This window comes from Giraffa tippelskirchi, chromosome X (assembly GCF_054371585.1).
Source record: "Giraffa tippelskirchi isolate mGirTip1 chromosome X, T2T-mGirTip1v1.2.pri, whole genome shotgun sequence".
Taxonomy (NCBI): domain Eukaryota; kingdom Metazoa; phylum Chordata; class Mammalia; order Artiodactyla; family Giraffidae; genus Giraffa; species Giraffa tippelskirchi.
The window spans coordinates 71,498,374-71,515,449 of NC_137289.1; positions in this window are offsets into that span (position 1 = coordinate 71,498,374).

The following is a 17,076-nucleotide window of genomic DNA, read 5'->3' on the forward strand; positions in this document are numbered from 1 at the left end:
AGGGTTAGGGTGTCATGTTAGGGATAGCGTTCGGGTGTCGGTTTAGGGTTAGAGTTAGGGTTAGGGTTAGGGTCGGGTTAGGGGTTAGGGGTAGGTTTAGGGTTAGGTTTAGGGTGTTAGGGTTAGGGTTAGGGTTGGGTTAGGGGTAGGGTTAGTGGTTAAGGGTAGGGTTAGGGGTAGTTTTAGGGTTAGGGTTAGGGTTGGGGTTTAGTTGTCGGGTTTGAGTTAGGGTTAGGGTGTCTGGTGTCGGGTTAGTGTTAAGGTTAGGGTTAGGTTATCGGGTTAGGTTTAGGCTTGGGTTGTAGTCTTAGGGTTAGGGTTAGTGTTGGTTTACGGGTTAGGCTTAGGCTTACTGTTAGGGTTAGGTTTAGGGTTAGGTTTACGGCTAGGTTGTTGGTTTAGGGTTACAGTGTCGGGTTAAGGTAAGCGTGTCGGTTTAGGTTTAGGGTGTCGGGTTAGGGTGATGGGTTATGGTGTCAGGTTTGGGTTAGTGTTCGGTTGAGGGTGTCAGGTTAAGGTTAGGGAAGATTTAGGGTTACGGTGTCATGTTAGGGTTACCATAATGGTTAGGGTGTCGGGTTTGGGTGTTGGGTTATGGTTAGTGTATCATGTTAGGGTTAGTGTGTCGGGATAGGTTAAGGGTGTCGGGTTAAGGTTAGGGTGTCGGGTGAGGGTTAGAGTGTCAGGTTCGGGTTACGGTGTCAGGTGACGGTGTCGGGTTAGCGTGTCATTTTAGGGTGTAGGTTTAGGGTTAGAGTGTCGGGTTAGGGTTAGGGTTACGGTGTTGTGTTAGGGTTAGGGTGTCGGGTTTGGGCTTCGGGTTAGGGTGTCGTGTTAGGGATAGGGTGTCACGTTAGGTTGTCGTTTTAGGGTTACGGTGTCAGGATAGGGTGTCGGGTTAGGGTGTCTGTTAGGGATTACGGTTTAGGGTGTCGGGTTAGGGTTAGTGTAGGGTTAGAATTAGGGTTAGAGTGTTGTGTTAGGGTTAGCGTTAGAGTTAGGTTGTCTGGTTAGTTTTAGGGTTAGGGTGTCGAGTTAGAGTTAGGGTGTCGGGTTATGGTTAGGTTTTGGGTGTCGGGTTAGGTTTAGGGTTAATGTTAGTGTTAGGGGTTAGTGATTAGGGTTAGGGTTAGGGTTAGCGTTATGGTTTGGTTTAGGTTTAGGGTTAAGGTTATGGATGGGGTTAGGGTTTGGGTTAGGTGAAGGGTAGGCTTAGGAGTAGGCTAAGTGTTAGGGTTTGGGTTAGGTTTAGGGTACGGTTAGGGTGTCGGGGTAGAGTTTGGGTGTAGGATTAGGGTGTTGCGTTAGGGTTAAGTTAACGTGTCTTGTTAGGGTTAGTGTTAGGGTTAGGGTGTCGTGTAAGATTTAGCGTTAGGGGTAGGGGTAGGGCTTGGGTGTTGGGTTAGTGTTAGGGTTAGGGTGTCTGGTGTCCGGTTACGGTTAGGGTTAGGATTAGGGTTAGGATTAGGGTTTAGGATTTAGGGTTAGGGTTAGGGTGTCTTGTGTCCGATTACGGTTAGGCTTAGGATTATGGTTAGGGTTAGGGTTAGCGTTAGGGTTTTGGTTAAGGTTACGTTTAGGTTTCGGGTTAGGGTTAGGGTTATGTTTAGGGTTAGGGTGTCATAATAGGGTTAGCGTTAGTGTTAGGTTGTCTGGTTAGTGTTAGGGTTAGGGTGTCGGGATAGGGTTAGGTTTAGGGTGTTGGGTTAGGGTGTTGTGTTAGGGTTAGGGTTAGGGTTAAGGTTTCGGGTTATGATGTCGGGTTAGGGTTAGGTCTAGGTCTAGGGTTTGGGTTAGGGTTAGCGTTAGGGTTAGGGTTACCTTTAGGGTTACGGTTAGGGTTAGGATTAGGGTTAGAGTTAGGGTGTCAGATTAGGGTTAGACTTGGGTTAGGATTCGGGTTAGTGGTTAGGGGTAGGTTTAGGTTTAGGGTTAGGGTGTTGGTTTAGGGTTAGGGTGTCGTATTACAGTTAGGGTTAGGGTTAGGGTGTCGGTTTAGGGTTAGGGTGTCGGGTTAGGGTGTTGGGTTAAGTTGTCGTGTTAGTGTGTCGGGTTAGGGTTAGAGTTAGGTTTGAGGCATTGGGTTAGGTTGTTGGGTTAGGAATAGGGTTAGGGTTAGGTTTAGTGTTATGATGTTGGGTTAGTTTGTCGTGTTAGGGTGCAGGGTTTGGGTTAGGGTTAGGGTTAGGGTAGGTTTAGGGTGTTGGGTTAGCGTTAGGGTGTCGGGTTAGGGTTACGGTTATGTGTTGGCTTAGGGTGTCGTTTAGGGTGTCAGGTTTGGGTGTCAGGTTAAGATTAGGGTTAGGGTGTTGGGTTACGGTGTCAGATTAGGGTTAGTGTGTCTGGTTATGATGTCAGGTTCGGGTGTCGGGTAAGGGGTAGTGTGTCTGGTTAGGGTGTCGGGTTATTGTGTCAGGTCAGGTTTAGGTTTAGGCTTACGGATAGGGCTAGGCTTATGGTGTCATGTTAGGGATAGGGTTCGAGTGTCAGTTTAGGGTTAGAGTTAGGGTTAGGGTTAGGGTTGGGTTAGGGTTAGGGTAGGGTTAGGGGTTAGGGTTAGGGTTAGGGTTAGGTTTAAGTTTAGGGTGACAGGTTAAGTTTAGGGTTCGTGTTAGTGTTATGGTTAGGGTTAGGGTTAGGCTTAGGATGTGGGGATAGTGTTAGGGTTAGTTTTATGGTAAGTTTGTCTGGTTAGGGTTCTGGGTAGGGTGTCTGTTTAAGGTTTCGGGTTAGGGTGTCGGGTCAGGGTTAGTGTTAGGGTTAGGTTGTTGGGTTAGATTGTCGTGTTAGGGTGCCAGGATAGGGTTAGATTTACGGTTAGGCTTAGGGTTAGTGTGTCGGGTTAGGGTGTCCGTTTAGGGTTAGGGTGTCAGGTTAGCATGTCGGGTTAGGGTGTTGGGTTAGGGTCTCGAGTTAGGGTTTAGGGTTAGGTTTAGGGTAAGTTTAGGGTTAGGCTTACGGTTGGGTTAGGGTTAGTGTTAATGTTAGGGTTAGGGTTTAGATGTAGGGTTAGCTTTAGGGCTAGTGTTAGGGTTAGGGTGTCGGGTGTCGGGTTTGGGTGTCGGGTTAGGGTTAGGTTTTGGGTTAGCTTTAGGGTTGCGGTTAGGATTAGGGTGTCGGGTTAGGGTTAGCGTGTCGGGTTCGGGTGTCGGGTTAGGCTGTCGGGCTAGGGTGTCGGGCTAGGGTGTCGGGTTAGGGTTTACAGTTAGTGTTAGAGTGGCTGGTTAGGGTGTCGGTTAGGGTGTCGGGTTAGGGATTACGGGTTAGGGTGTCGCGTTAGGGTTGAGTTATGGTGTCAGGTTATGGTTACGGTAAGGTTAGGGTTAGGGTTAGGGTGTCGTGTTAGGCTTAGCGTTAGGGTTAGGGTGTCGGGTTAAGGTTAGGGTTAGGGTTAGGGTTAGGGTTTGGGTGTCAGGTTAGGGTTAGGTTTAGTGTTAGGGGTTAGTGATTAGGGTTAGGGTTAGGATTAGCGTTATGGTTTGAGTTAGAGTTAGGGTTACGGTTAGGGTTGGTTTAGTGTAGGGTTAGGGGTTAGTGGTAAGGTTAGGGGTAGGGTTAGGGTAGGGTTGCGGAGTCGGGTTAGGGTTAGGGTTAGGTTTTCAGGCTAGGGTTAGTGTTAGCGGTTGGGGTTAGGTTTTAGAGTTACGATTAGGGTTAGGGTGTTGGGTTAGGGTGTCGGGTTAGGGTGTCAGGTTAGGCTATCGGGTTAGGGTGTCGGGTCAGTGTTAGAGTTAGGGTTAGATTTAGGGTTAAGTTTAGAGTTAGGTTGTTTTGTTAGGGTTAGGGTTTCGGGTTAGGCTTAGAGTTTCGGGTTAGGGTGTCGGGTTAGAGTTTGGGTGTAGGGTTAGTGTGTCGCATTAGGGTTAAGGTTAGGGTGTCGTGTTAGTGTTAGCGCTAGGGTTAGGGTGTCGTGTTATGGTTAGGTTTAGGGTTAGGTTGTCGGGTTAGGGTTAGGGTTAGGGTGTCTGGTGTTCGGTTACCGTTAGGGTTAGGGTTAGGGTTACGTTTTACGGGTTAGGGTTAGGGATAGGGTTAGCATTAGGGTTATGGTTACGGTTACGTTTAGGGTTACTGTTCGGGTTAGGGTTAGGGTTAGGATTAGGGTGTCAGATTAGGGTTAGGTTTGTGTTAGGATTCGGGTTAGTGGGTAGGGGTAGGTTTAAGGTTAGGGTTAGGGTGTCGTGTTAGGGTTAGGGTTAGGGTGTCGGTTTAGGGTTAGGGTGTCGGGTTAGGGTGTTGGCTTAAGTTGTCGTGTTAGTGTGTTGGGTTAGGGTTAGGGTGAGATTTATGGCATTGTGTTAGTGTGTTGGTTTAGGAATAGGGTTAGGGTAAGGGTTAGGGCTAGGTTTAAGGTTAGGTTTAGTGTTATGATGTCGGGTTAGGGTTAGGGTTAGGGTTAAGGTTTCGGGTTATGATGTCGGGTTAGGGTTAGGTCTAGGTCTAGGGTTAGGGTTAGGGTGTCGGGTAAGTTTTAGGGTTAGGGTTAGGGTGTCGTTTTAGGGTTAGAGTTAGGGTTAGGATTAGGGTTAGGGTTAAGGTTTACGGTTTAGGGTTAGGGTTAGGGTTAGAGTTAGGGTTAGCGTTACCTTTAGGGTTACGGTTAGGGTTAGGATTAGGGTTAGAGTTAGGGTGTCAGATTAGGGTTAGGGTTGGGTTAGGATTCGGGTTAGTGGTTAGGGGTAGGTTTAGGTTTAGGGTTAGGGTGTTGGTTTAGGGTTAGGGTGTCGGGTTAGGGTGTTGGGTTAAGTTGTCGTGTTAGTGTGTCGGGTAAGGGTTAGGGTTAGGTTTATGGCATTGGGTTAGGTTGTTGGGTTAGGAATAGGGTTAGGGCTAGGGTTAAGGTTAGGTTTAGTGTTATGATGTTGGGTTAGTTTGTCGTGTTAGGGTGCTGGGTTTGGGTTAGGGTTAGGGTTTGGGTAGGTTTAGGGTGTTGGGTTAGGGTTAGGGTGTCGGGTTATGGTTAGGGTTAGGGTGTTGGGTTACGGTGTCGGGTTAGGGTTAGTGTGTCAGGTTATGATGTCAGGTTCGGGTGTCGGGTAAGGGTTAGGGTGTGTGGTTATGGTGTCGGGTAAGTGTGTCAGGTTAGGTTTAGGTTTAGGCTTATGGTTAGGGTTAGGGTTAGGGTGTCATGTTAGGGATAGCGTTCGGGTGTCGGTTTAGGGTTAGAGTTAGGGTTAGGGTTAGGGTCGGGTTAGGGGTTAGGGGTAGGTTTAGGGTTAGGTTTAGGGTGTTAGGGTTAGGGTTAGGGTTAGGGTTGGGTTAGGGGTAGGGTTAGTGGTTAATGGTAGGGTTAGGGGTAGGTTTAGGGTTAGGGTTAGGGTTGGGGTTTAGTTGTCGCGTTTGAGTTAGGGTTAGGGTGTCTGGTGTCGGGTTAGTGTTAAGGTTAGGGTTAGGTTATCGGGTTAGGTTTAGGCTTGGGTTGTAGTCTTAGGGTTAGGGTTAGTGTTGGTTTACGGGTTAGGCTTAGGCTTAGTGTTAGGGTTAGGTTTAGGGTTAGGTTTACGGCTAGGTTGTTGGTTTAGGGTTACGGTGTCGGGTTAAGGTAAGCGTGTCGGTTTAGGTTTAGGGTGTCGGGTTAGGGTGATGGGTTATGGTGTCAGGTTCGGGTTAGTGTTCGGTTGAGGGTGTCAGGTTAAGGTTAGGGAAGATTTAGGGTTACGGTGTCATGTTAGGGTTACCATAATGGTTAGGGTGTCGGGTTTGGGTGTTGGGTTATGGTTAGTGTATCATGTTAGGGTTAGTGTGTCGGGATAAGTTCAGGGTGTCGGGTTAGGTTGTCGGGTTACGTTTAGGCTCAGGGTTAGGGTTAAGGTTAGGGTTAGGTTTAGGTGTTAGGGGTACGGTTAGGGTTAGGATGTCGGGTTAGGGTCGGGTTAGGGGTTAGGGGTAGGTTTAGGGTTAGGTTTAGGGTGTTAGGGTTAGGGTTAGGGTTAGGGTTGGGTTAGGGTTAGGGTAGGGTTAGGGGTTAGGGGTAGGGTTAGGGTTAGGTTTAGGTTTAGGGTGTCAGGTTAAGTTTAGGGTTCGTGTTAGTGTTATGGTTAGGGTTAGGGTTAGGCTTAGGATGTGGGGATAGGGTTAGGGTTAGTTTTATGGTAAGGTTGTCTGGTTAGGGTTCTGGGTAGGGTGTCTGTTTAGGGTTTCGGGTCAGGGTTAGTGTTAGGGTTAGGTTGTTGGGTTAGATTGTCGTGTTAGGGTGCCAGGATAGGGTTAGATTTACGGTTAGGCTTAGGGTTAGTGTGTCGGGTTAGGGTGTCCGTTTAGGGTTAGGGTGTCAGGTTAGCATGTCGGGTTAGGGTGTTGGGTTAGGGTCTCGAGTTAGGGTTTAGGGTTAGGTTTAGTGTAAGTTTAGGGTTAGGGTTACAGTTGGGTTAGGGTTAGTGTTAATGTTAGGGTTAGGGTTTAGATGTAGGGTTAGCTTTAGGGCTAGTGTTAGGGTTAGGGTGTCGGGTGTCGGGTTTGGGTGTCGGGTTAGGGTTAGGTTTTGGGTTAGCTTTAGGGTTGGGGTTAGGATTAGGGTGTCGGGTTAGGGTTAGCGTGTCGGGTTCGGGTGTCGGGTTAGGCTGTCGGGCTAGGGTGTCGGGCTCGGGTGTCGGGTTAGGGTTTACCGTTAGTGTTAGAGTGGCTGGTTAGGGTGTCGGTTAGGGTGTCTGGTTAGGGTGTCGGGTTAGGGATTACGGGTTAGGGTGTCGCGTTAGGGTTGAGTTATGTTGTCGGGTTATGGTTAGGGTAAGGTTAGGGTTCGGGTTAGGGTGTCGTGTTAGGGTTAGCGTTAGGGTTAGGATGTCGGGTTAAGGTTAGGGTTAGGGTTAGGGTTAGGGTTTGGGTGTCGGGTTAGGGTTAGGGTTAGTGTTAGGGGTTAGTGATTAGGGTTAGGGTTAAGATTAGCGTTATGGTTTGAGTTAGAGTTAGGGTTAGGGTTAGGGTTGGTTTAGTGTAGGGTTAGGGGTTAGTGGTAGGGTTAGGGGTAGGGTTAGGGTAGGGTTGCGGAGTCGGGTTAGGGTTAGGGTTAGGTTTTCAGGCTAGGGTTAGTGTTAGGGGTTGGGGTTAGGGTTTAGAGTTACGATTAGGGTTAGGGTGTTGGGTTAGGGTGTCGGGTTAGGGTGTCAGGTTAGGATGTCGGGTTAGGGTGTCGGGTCAGGGTTAGGGTTAGGGTTAGGTTTAGGGTTAAGTTTAGAGTTAGGTTGTTTTGTTAGGGTTAGGGTTTCGGGTTAGGCTTAGAGTTTCGGGTTAGGGTGTCAGGTTAGAGTTTGGGTGTAGGGTTAGTGTGTCGCATTAGGGTTAAGGTTAGGGTGTCGTGTTAGTGTTAGCGCTAGGGTTAGAGTGTCGTGTTAGAGTTAGGTTTAGGGTTAGGTTGTCGGGTTAGGGTTAGGGTTAGGGTGTCTGGTGTTCGGTTACCGTTAGGGTTAGGGTTAGGGTTACGTTTTACGGGTTAGGGTTAGGGATAGGGTTAGCATTAGGGTTATGGTTACGGTTACGTTTAGGGTTACTGTTCGGGTTAGGGTTAGGGTTAGGATTAGGGTGTCAGATTAGGGTTAGGTTTGTGTTAGGATTCGGGTTAGTGGTTAGGGGTAGGTTTAAGGTTAGGGTTAGGGTGTCGTGTTAGGGTTAGAGTTAGGGTGTCGGTTTAGGGTTAGGGTGTCGGGTTAGGGTGTTGGCTTAAGTTGTCGTGTTAGTGTGTTGGGTTAGGGTTAGGGTGAGATTTATGGCATTGTGCTAGTGTGTTGGTTTAGGAATAGGGTTAGGGTAAGGGTTAGGGCTAGGTTTAAGGTTAGGTTTAGTGTTATGATGTCGCGTTAGGGTTAGGGTTAGGGTTAAGGTTTCGGGTTATGATGTCGGGTTAGGGTTAGGTCTAGGTCTAGGGTTAGGGTTAGGGTGTCGGGTAAGTTTTAGGGTTAGGGTTAGGGTGTCGTTTTAGGGTTAGAGTTAGGGTTAGGATTAGGGTTAGGGTTAAGGTTTACGGTTTAGGGTTAGGGTTAGGGTTAGAGTTAGGGTTAGCGTTACCTTTAGGGTTACGGTTAGGGTTAGGATTAGGGTTAGAGTTAGGGTGTCAGATTAGGGTTAGGGTTGGGTTAGGATTCGGGTTAGTGGTTAGGGGTAGGTTTAGGTTTAGGGTTAGGGTGTTGGTTTAGGGTTAGGGTGTCGGGTTAGGGTGTTGGGTTAAGTTGTCGTGTTAGTGTGTCGGGTAAGGGTTAGGGTTAGGTTTATGGCATTGGGTTAGGTTGTTGGGTTAGGAATAGGGTTAGGGCTAGGGTTAAGGTTAGGTTTAGTGTTATGATGTTGGGTTAGTTTGTCGTGTTAGGGTGCTGGGTTTGGGTTAGGGTTAGGGTTTGGGTAGGTTTAGGGTGTTGGGTTAGGGTTAGGGTGTCGGGTTATGGTTAGGGTTAGGGTGTTGGGTTACGGTGTCGGGTTAGGGTTAGTGTGTCAGGTTATGATGTCAGGTTCGGGTGTCGGGTAAGGGTTAGGGTGTGTGGTTATGGTGTCGGGTAAGTGTGTCAGGTTAGGTTTAGGTTTAGGCTTATGGTTAGGGTTAGGGTTAGGGTGTCGTGTTAGGGATAGCGTTCGGGTGTCGGTTTAGGGTTAGAGTTAGGGTTAGGGTTAGGGTCGGGTTAGGGGTTAGGGGTAGGTTTAGGGTGTTAGGGTTAGGGTTAGGGTTAGGGTTGGGTTAGGGGTAGGGTTAGTGGTTAAGGGTAGGGTTAGGGGTAGGTTTAGGGTTAGGGTTAGGGTTGGGGTTTAGTTGTCGGGTTTGAGTTAGGGTTAGGGTGTCTGGTGTCGGGTTAGTGTTAAGGTTAGGGTTAGGTTATCGGGTTAGGTTTAGGCTTGGGTTGTAGTCTTAGGGTTAGGGTTAGTGTTGGTTTACGGGTTAGGCTTAGGCTTAGTGTTAGGGTTAGGTTTAGGGTTAGGTTTACGGCTAGGTTGTTGGTTTAGGGTTACGGTGTCGGGTTAAGGTAAGCGTGTCGGTTTAGGTTTAGGGTGTCGGGTTAGGGTGATGGGTTATGGTGTCAGGTTCGGGTTAGTGTTCGGTTGAGGGTGTCAGGTTAAGGTTAGGGAAGATTTAGGGTTACGGTGTCATGTTAGGGTTACCATAATGGTTAGGGTGTCGGGTTTGGGTGTTGGGTTATGGTTAGTGTATCATGTTAGGGTTAGTGTGTCGGGATAGGTTCAGGGTGTCGTGTTAGGTTGTCGGGTTACGTCTAGGCTCAGGTTTAGGGTTAAGGTTAGGGTTAGGTTTAGGTGTTAGGGGTATGGTTAGGGTTAGAATGTCGGGTTAGGGTTAGGGTGTCGGGTTAGGGTGCCGTGTTAAGGTTAGGGTGTCGGGTGAGGGTTAGGGTGTCAGGTTCGGGTTACGGTGTCAGGTGACGGTGTCGGGTTAGCGTGTCATTTTAGGGTGTAGGTTTAGGGTTAGAGTGTCGGGTTAGGGTTAGGGTTACGGTGTTGTGTTAGGGTTAGGGTGTCGGGTTTGGGCTTCGGGTTAGGGTGTCGTGTTAGGGATAGGGTGTCACGTTAGGTTGTCGTTTTAGGGTTACGGTGTCAGGATAGGGTGTCGGGTTAGGGTGTCGGTTAGGGATTACGGTTTAGGGTGTCGGGTTAGGGTTAGTGTAGGGTTAGAATTAGGGTTAGAGTGTTGTGTTAGGGTTAGCGTTAGGGTTAGGTTGTCTGGTTAGTTTTAGGGTTAGGGTGTCGAGTTAGAGTTAGGGTGTCGGGTTATGGTTAGGTTTTGGGTGTCGGGTTAGGTTTAGGGTTAATGTTAGTGTTAGGGGTTAGTGATTAGGGTTAGGGTTAGTGTTATGGTTTGGTTTAGGTTTAGGGTTAGGGTTATGGATAGGGTTAGGGTTTGGGTTAGGTGAAGGGTAGGCTTAGGAGTAGGGTAAGTGTTAGGGTTTGGGTTAGGTTTAGGGTACGGTTAGGGTGTCAGGGTAGAGTTTGGGTGTAGGATTAGGGTGTTGCGTTAGGGTTAAGTTAACGTGTCTTGTTAGGGTTAGCGTTAGGGTTAGGGTGTCGGGTAAGATTTAGCGTTAGGGGTAGGGGTAGTGCTTGGGTGTTGGGTTAGTGTTAGGGTTAGGGTGTCTGGTGTCCGGTTACGGTTAGGGTTAGGATTAGGGTTAGGATTAGGGTTTAGGGTTTAGGGTTAGGGTTAGGGTGTCTTGTGTCCGATTACGGTTAGGGTTAGGATTATGGTTAGGGTTAGGGTTAGCGTTAGGGTTTTGGTTAAGGTTACGTTTAGGTTTCGGGTTAGGGTTAGGGTTATGTTTAGGGTTAGGGTGTCATAATAGGGTTAGCGTTAGTGTTAGGTTGTCTGGTTAGTGCTAGGGTTTAGGTTGTCGGGATAGGGTTAGGTTTAGGGTGTTGGGTTAGGGTGTTGGGTTAGGGTTAGGGTTAGGGTTAAGGTTTCGGGTTATGATGTCGGGTTAGGGTTAGGTCTAGGTCTAGGGTTAGGGTTAGGGTGTCGGCTAAGTTTTAGGGTTAGGTTTAGGGTGTCGTTTTAGGGTTAGAGTTAGTGTTAGGAATAGGGTTCGGGTTAGGGTTTATGGTTTAGGGTTAGGGTTAGTGTTAGCGTTAGGGTTAGTGTTACCTTTAGGGTTACGGTTAGGGTTAGGATTAGGGTTAGAGTTAGGGTGTCAGATTAGGGTTAGACTTGGGTTAGGATTCGGGTTAGTAGTTAGGGGTAGGTTTAGGTTTAGGGTTAGGGTGTTGGTTTAGGGTTAGGGTGTCATATTACAGTTAGGGTTAGGGTGTCGGTTTAGGGTTAGGGTGTCGGGTTAGGGTGTTGGGTTAAGTTGTCGTGTTAGTGTGTCGGGTTAGGGTTAGAGTTAGGTTTGAGGCATTGGGTTAGGTTGTTGGGTTAGGAATAGGGTTAGGGTTAGGTTTAGTGTTATGATGTTGGGTTAGTTTGTCGTGTTAGGGTGCTGGGTTTGGGTTAGGGTTAGGGTTAGGGTAGGTTTAGGGTGTTGGGTTAGCGTTAGGGTGTCGGGTTAGGGTTAGGGTTATGTGTTGGCTTAGGGTGTCGTTTAGGGTGTCAGGTTTGGGTGTCGGGTTAAGATTAGGATAAGGGTGTTGGGTTACGGTGTCAGGTTAGCGTAGGTGTGTCTGGTTATGATGTCAGGTTTGGGTATCGGGTAAGGGGTAGTGTGTCTGGTTAGGGTGCCGGTTTGTGTCAGGTTAGGTTTAGGTTTAGGCTTACGGATAGGGCTAGGGTTATGGTGTCATGTTAGGGATAGGGTTCGAGTGTCGGTTTAGGGTTAGAGTTAGGGTTAGGGTTAGGGTTGGGTTAGGGTTAGGGTAGGGTTAGGGGTTAGGGGTAGGGTTAGGGTTAGGTTTAGGTTTAGGGTGTCAGGTTAAGTTTAGGGTTCGTGTTAGTGTTATGGTTAGGGTTAGGGTTAGGCTTAGGATGTGGGGATAGGGTTAGGGTTAGTTTTATGGTAAGATTGTCCGGTTAGGGTTCTGGGTAGGGTGTCTGTTTAGGGTTTCGGGTTAGGGTGTCGGGTCAGGGTTAGTGTCAGGGTTAGGTTGTTGGGTTAGATTGTCGTGTTAGGGTGCCAGGATAGGGTTAGATTTACGGTTAGGCTTAGGGTTAGTGTGTCGGGTTAGGGTGTCCGTTTAGGGTTAGGGTGTCAGGTTAGCATGTCGGGTTAGGGTGTTGGGTTAGGGTCTCGAGTTAGGGTTTAGGGTTAGGTTTAGGGTAAGTTTAGGGTTAGGGTTACGGTTGGGTTAGGGTTAGTGTTAATGTTAGGGTTAGGGTTTAGATGTAGGGTTAGCTTTAGGGCTAGTGTTAGGGTTAGGGTGTCGGGTGTCGGGTTTGGGTGTCGGGTTAGGGTTAGGTTTTGGGTTAGCTTTAGGGTTGGGGTTAGGATTAGGGTGTCGGGTTAGGGTTAGCGTGTCGGGTTCGGGTGTCGGGTTAGGCTGTCGGGCTAGGGTGTCGGGTTAGGGTTTACAGTTAGTGTTAGAGTGGCTGGTTAGGGTGTCTGGTTAGGATGTCGGGTTAGGGATTACGGGTTAGGGTGTCGCGTTAGGGTTGAGTTATGGTGTCGGGTTATGGTTAGGGTAAGGTTAGGGTTCGGGTTAGGGTGTCGTGTTAGGGTTAGCGTTAGGGTTAGGGTGTCGGGTTAAGGTTAGGGTTAGGGTTAGGGTTAGGGTTTGGGTGTCGGGTTAGGGTTACGGTTAGTGTTAGGGGTTAGTGATTAGGGTTAGGGTTAGGATTAGCGTTATGGTTTGAGTTAGAGTTAGGGTTAGGGTTAGGGTTGGTTTAGTGTAGGGTTAGGGGTTAGTGGTAGGGTTAGGGGTAGGGTTAGGGTAGGGTTGCGGAGTCGGGTTAGGGTTAGGGTTAGGTTTTCAGGCTAGGGTTAGTGTTAGGGGTTGGGGTTAGGGTTTAGAGTTACGATTAGGGTTAGGGTGTTGGGTTAGGGTGTCGGGTTAGGGTGTCAGGTTAGGCTGTCGGGTTAGGGTGTCGGGTCAGGGTTAGAGTTAGGGTTAGGTTTAGGGTTAAGTTTAGAGTTAGGTTGTTTTGTTAGGGTTAGGGTTTCGGGTTAGGCTTAGAGTTTCGGGTTAGGGTGTCGGGTTAGAGTTTGGGTGTAGGGTTAGTGTGTCGCTTTAGGGTTAAGGTTAGGGTGTCGTGTTAGTGTTAGCGCTAGAGTTAGGGTGTCGTGTTAGAGTTAGGTTTAGGGTTAGGTTGTCGGGTTAGGGTTAGGGTTAGGGTGTCTGGTGTTCGGTTACCGTTAGGGTTAGGGTTAGGGTTACGTTTTACGGGTTAGGGTTAGGGTTAGGGTTAGCATTAGGGTTATGGTTACGGTTACGTTTAGGGTTACTGTTCGGGTTAGGGTTAGGGTTAGGATTAGGGTGTCAGATTAGGGTTAGGTTTGTGTTAGGATTCGGGTTAGTGGTTAGGGGTAGGTTTAAGGTTAGGGTTAGGGTGTCGTGTTAGGGTTAGGGTTAGGGTGTCGGTTTAGGGTTAGGGTGTCGGGTTAGGGTGTTGGCTTAAGTTGTCGTGTTAGTGTGTTGGGTTAGGGTTAGGGTGAGATTTATGGCATTGTGTTAGTGTGTTGGTTTAGGAATAGGGTTAGGGTAAGGGGTAGGGCTAGGTTTAAGGTTAGGTTTAGTGTTATGATGTCGGGTTAGGGTTAGGGTTAGGGTTAAGGTTTCGGGTTATGATGTCGGGTTAGGTTTAGGTCTAGGTCTAGGGTTAGGGTTAGGGTGTCGGGTAAGTTTTAGGGTTAGGGTTAGGGTGTCGTTTTAGGGTTAGAGTTAGGGTTAGGATTAGGGTTAGGGTTAAGGTTTACGGTTTAGGGTTAGGGTTAGGGTTAGAGTTAGGGTTAGCGTTACCTTTAGGGTTACGGTTAGGGTTAGGATTAGGGTTAGATTTAGGGTGTCAGATTAGGGTTAGGGTTGGGTTAGGATTCGGGTTAGTGGTAAGGGGTAGGTTTAGGTTTAGGGTTAGGGTGTTGGTTTAGGGTTAGGGTGTCGGGTTAGGGTGTTGGGTTAAGTTGTCGTGTTAGTGTGTCGGGTAAGGGTTAGGGTTAGGTTTATGGCATTGGGTTAGGTTGTTGGGTTAGGAATAGGGTTAGGGCTAGGGTTAAGGTTAGGTTTAGTGTTATGATGTTGGGTTAGTTTGTTGTGTTAGGGTGCTGGGTTTGGGTTAGGGTTAGGGTTTGGGTAGGTATAGGGTGTTGGGTTAGGGTTAGGGTGTCGGGTTATGGTTAGGGTTAGGGTGTTGGGTTACGGTGTCGGGTTAGGGTTAGTGTGTCAGGTTATGATGTCAGGTTCGGGTGTCGGGTAAGGATTAGGGTGTCTGGTTATGGTGTCGGGTAAGTGTGTCAGGATAGGTTTAGGTTTAGGCTTATGGTTAGGGTTAGGGTTAGGGTGTTGTGTTAGGGATAGCGTTCGGGTGTCGGTTTAGGGTGTTAGGGTTAGGGTTAGGGTTAGGGTTGGGTTGGGGGTAGGGTTAGTGGTTAAGGGTAGGGTTAGGGGTAGGTTTAGGGTTAGGGTTAGGGTTGGGGTTTAGTTGTCGGGTTTGAGTTAGGGTTAGGGTGTCTGGTGTCGGGTTAGTGTTAAGGTTAGGGTTAGGTTATCGGGTTAGGTTTAGGCTTGGGTTGTAGTCTTAGGGTTAGGGTTAGTGTTGGTTTACGGGTTAGGCTTAGGCTTAGTGTTAGGGTTAGGTTTAGGGTTAGGTTTACTGCTAGGTTGTTGGTTTAGGGTTACGGTGTCGGGTTAAGGTAAGCGTGTCGGTTTAGGTTTAGGGTGTCGGGTTAGGGTGATGGGTTATGGTGTCAGGTTCGGGTTAGTGTTCGGTTGAGGGTGTCAGGTTAAGGTTAGGGAAGATTTAGGGTTACGGTGTCATGTTAGGGTTACCATAATGGTTAGGGTGTCGGGTTTGGGTGTTGGGTTATGGTTAGTGTATCATGTTAGGGTTAGTGTGTCGGGATAGGTTCAGGGTGTCGGGTTAGGTTGTCGGGTTACGTTTAGGCTCAGGGTTAGGGTTAAGGTTAGGGTTAGGTTTAGGTGTTAGGGGTACGGTTAGGGTTAGGATGTCGGGTTAGGGTTAGGGTGTCGGGTTAGGGTGTCGTGTTAAGGTTAGGGTGTCGGGTGAGGGTTAGAGTGTCAGGTTCGGGTTACGGTGTCAGGTGAGGGTGTCGGGTTAGCGTGTCATTTTAGGGTGTAGGTTTAGGGTTAGAGTGTCGGGTTAGGGTTAGGGTTACGGTGTTGTGTTAGGGTTAGGGTGTCGGGTTTGGGCTTCGGGTTAGGGTGTCGTGTTAGGGATAGGGAGTCACGTTAGGTTGTCGTTTTAGGGTTACGGTGTCAGGATAGGGTGTCGGGTTAGGGTGTCTGTTAGGGATTACGGTTTAGGGTGTCGGGTTAGGGTTAGTGTAGGGTTAGAATTAGGGTTAGAGTGTTGTGTTAGGGTTAGCGTTAGAGTTAGGTTGTCTGGTTAGTTTTAGGGTTAGGGTGTCGAGTTAGAGTTAGGGTGTCGGGTTATGGTTAGGTTTTGGGTGTCGGGTTAGGTTTAGGGTTAATGTTAGTGTTAGGGGTTAGTGATTAGGGTTAGGGTTAGGGTTAGCGTTATGGTTTGGTTTAGGTTTAGGGTTAGGGTTATGGATAGGGTTAGGGTTTGGGTTAGGTGAAGGGTAGGCTTAGGAGTAGGGTAAGTGTTAGGGTTTGGGTTAGGTTTAGGGTACGGTTAGGGTGTCGGGGTAGAGTTTGGGTGTAGGATTAGGGTGTTGCGTTAGGGTTAAGTTAACGTGTCTTGTTAGGGTTAGTGTTAGGGTTAGGGTGTCGGGTAAGATTTAGCGTTCGGGGTAGGTGTAGGGCTTGGGTGTTGGGTTAGTGTTAGGGTTAGGGTGTCTGGTGTCCGGTTACGGTTAGGGTTAGGATTAGGGTTAGGATTAGGGTTTAGGATTTAGGGTTAGGGTTAGGGTGTCTTGTGTCCGATTACGGTTAGGGTTAGGATTATGGTTAGGGTTAGGGTTAGCGTTAGGGTTTTGGTTAAGGTTACGTTTAGGTTTCGGGTTAGGGTTAGGGTTATGTTTAGGGTTAGGGTGTCATAATACGGTTAGCGTTAGTGTTAGGTTGTCTGGTTAGTGTTAGGGTTAGGGTGTCGGGATAGGGTTAGGTTTAGGGTGTTGGGTTAGGGTGTTGTGTTAGGGTTAGGGTTAGGGTTAAGGTTTCGGGTTATGATGTCGGGTTAGGGTTAGGTCTAGGTCTAGGGTTTGGGTTAGGGTTAGCGTTAGGGTTAGGGTTACCTTTAGGGTTACGGTTAGGGTTAGGATTAGGGTTAGAGTTAGGGTGTCAGATTAGGGTTAGACTTGGGTTAGGATTCGGGTTAGTGGTTAGGGGTAGGTTTAGGTTTAGGGTTAGGGTGTTGGTTTAGGGTTAGGGTGTCGTATTACAGTTAGGGTTAGGGTTAGGGTGTCGGTTTAGGGTTAGGGTGTCGGGTTAGGGTGTTGGGTTAAGTTGTCGTGTTAGTGTGTCGGGTTAGGGTTAGAGTTAGGTTTGAGGCATTGGGTTAGGTTTTTGGGTTAGGAATAGGGTTAGGGTTAGGTTTAGTGTTATGATGTTGGGTTAGTTTGTCGTGTTAGGGTGCTGGGTTTGGGTTAGGGTTAGGGTTAGGGTAGGTTTATGGTGTTGGGTTAGCTTTAGGGTGTTGGGTTAGGGTTAGGGTTATGTGTTGGCTTAGGGTGTCGTTTAGGGTGTCAGGTTTGGGTGTCGGGTTAAGATTAGGGTTAGGGTGTTGGGTTACGGTGTCAGATTAGGGTTAGTGTGTCTGGTTATGATGTCAGGTTCGGGTGTCGGGTAAGGGGTAGTGTGTCTGGTTAGGGTGTCGGGTTATTGTGTCAGGTTAGGTTTAGGTTTAGGCTTATGGATAGGGCTAGGGTTATGGTGTCATGTTAGGGATAGGGTTCGAGTGTCAGTTTAGGGTTAGAGTTAGGGTTGGGTTAGGGTTAGGGTAGGGTTAGGGGTTAGGGGTAGGGTTAGGGTTAGGTTTAAGTTTAGGGTGACAGGTTAAGTTTAGGGTTCGTGTTAGTGTTATGGTTAGGGTTAGGGTTAGGTTTAGGATGTGGGGATAGGGTTAGGGATAGTTTTATGGTAAGGTTGTCTGGTTAGGGTTCTGGGTAGGGTGTCTGTTTAGGGTTTCGGGTTAGGGTGTCGGGTCAGGGTTAGTGTTAGGGTTAGGTTGTTGGGTTAGATTGTCGTGTTAGGGTGCCAGGATAGGGTTAGATTTACGGTTAGGCTTAGGGTTAGTGTGTCGGGTTAGGGTGTCCGTTTAGGGTTAGGGTGTCAGGTTAGCATGTCGGGTTAGGGTGTTGGGTTAGGGTCTCGAGTTAGGGTTTAGGGTTAGGTTTAGGGTAAGTTTAGGGTTAGGCTTACGGTTGGGTTAGGGTTAGTGTTAATGTTAGGGTTAGGGTTTAGATGTAGGGTTAGCTTTAGGGCTAGTGTTAGGGTTAGGGTGTAGGGTGTCGGGTTTGGGTGTCGGGTTAGGGTTAGGTTTTGGGTTAGCTTTAGGGTTGGGGTTAGGATTAGGGTGTCGGGTTAGGGTTAGCGTGTCAGGTTCGGGTGTCGGGTTAGGCTGTCGGGCTAGGGTGTCGGGCT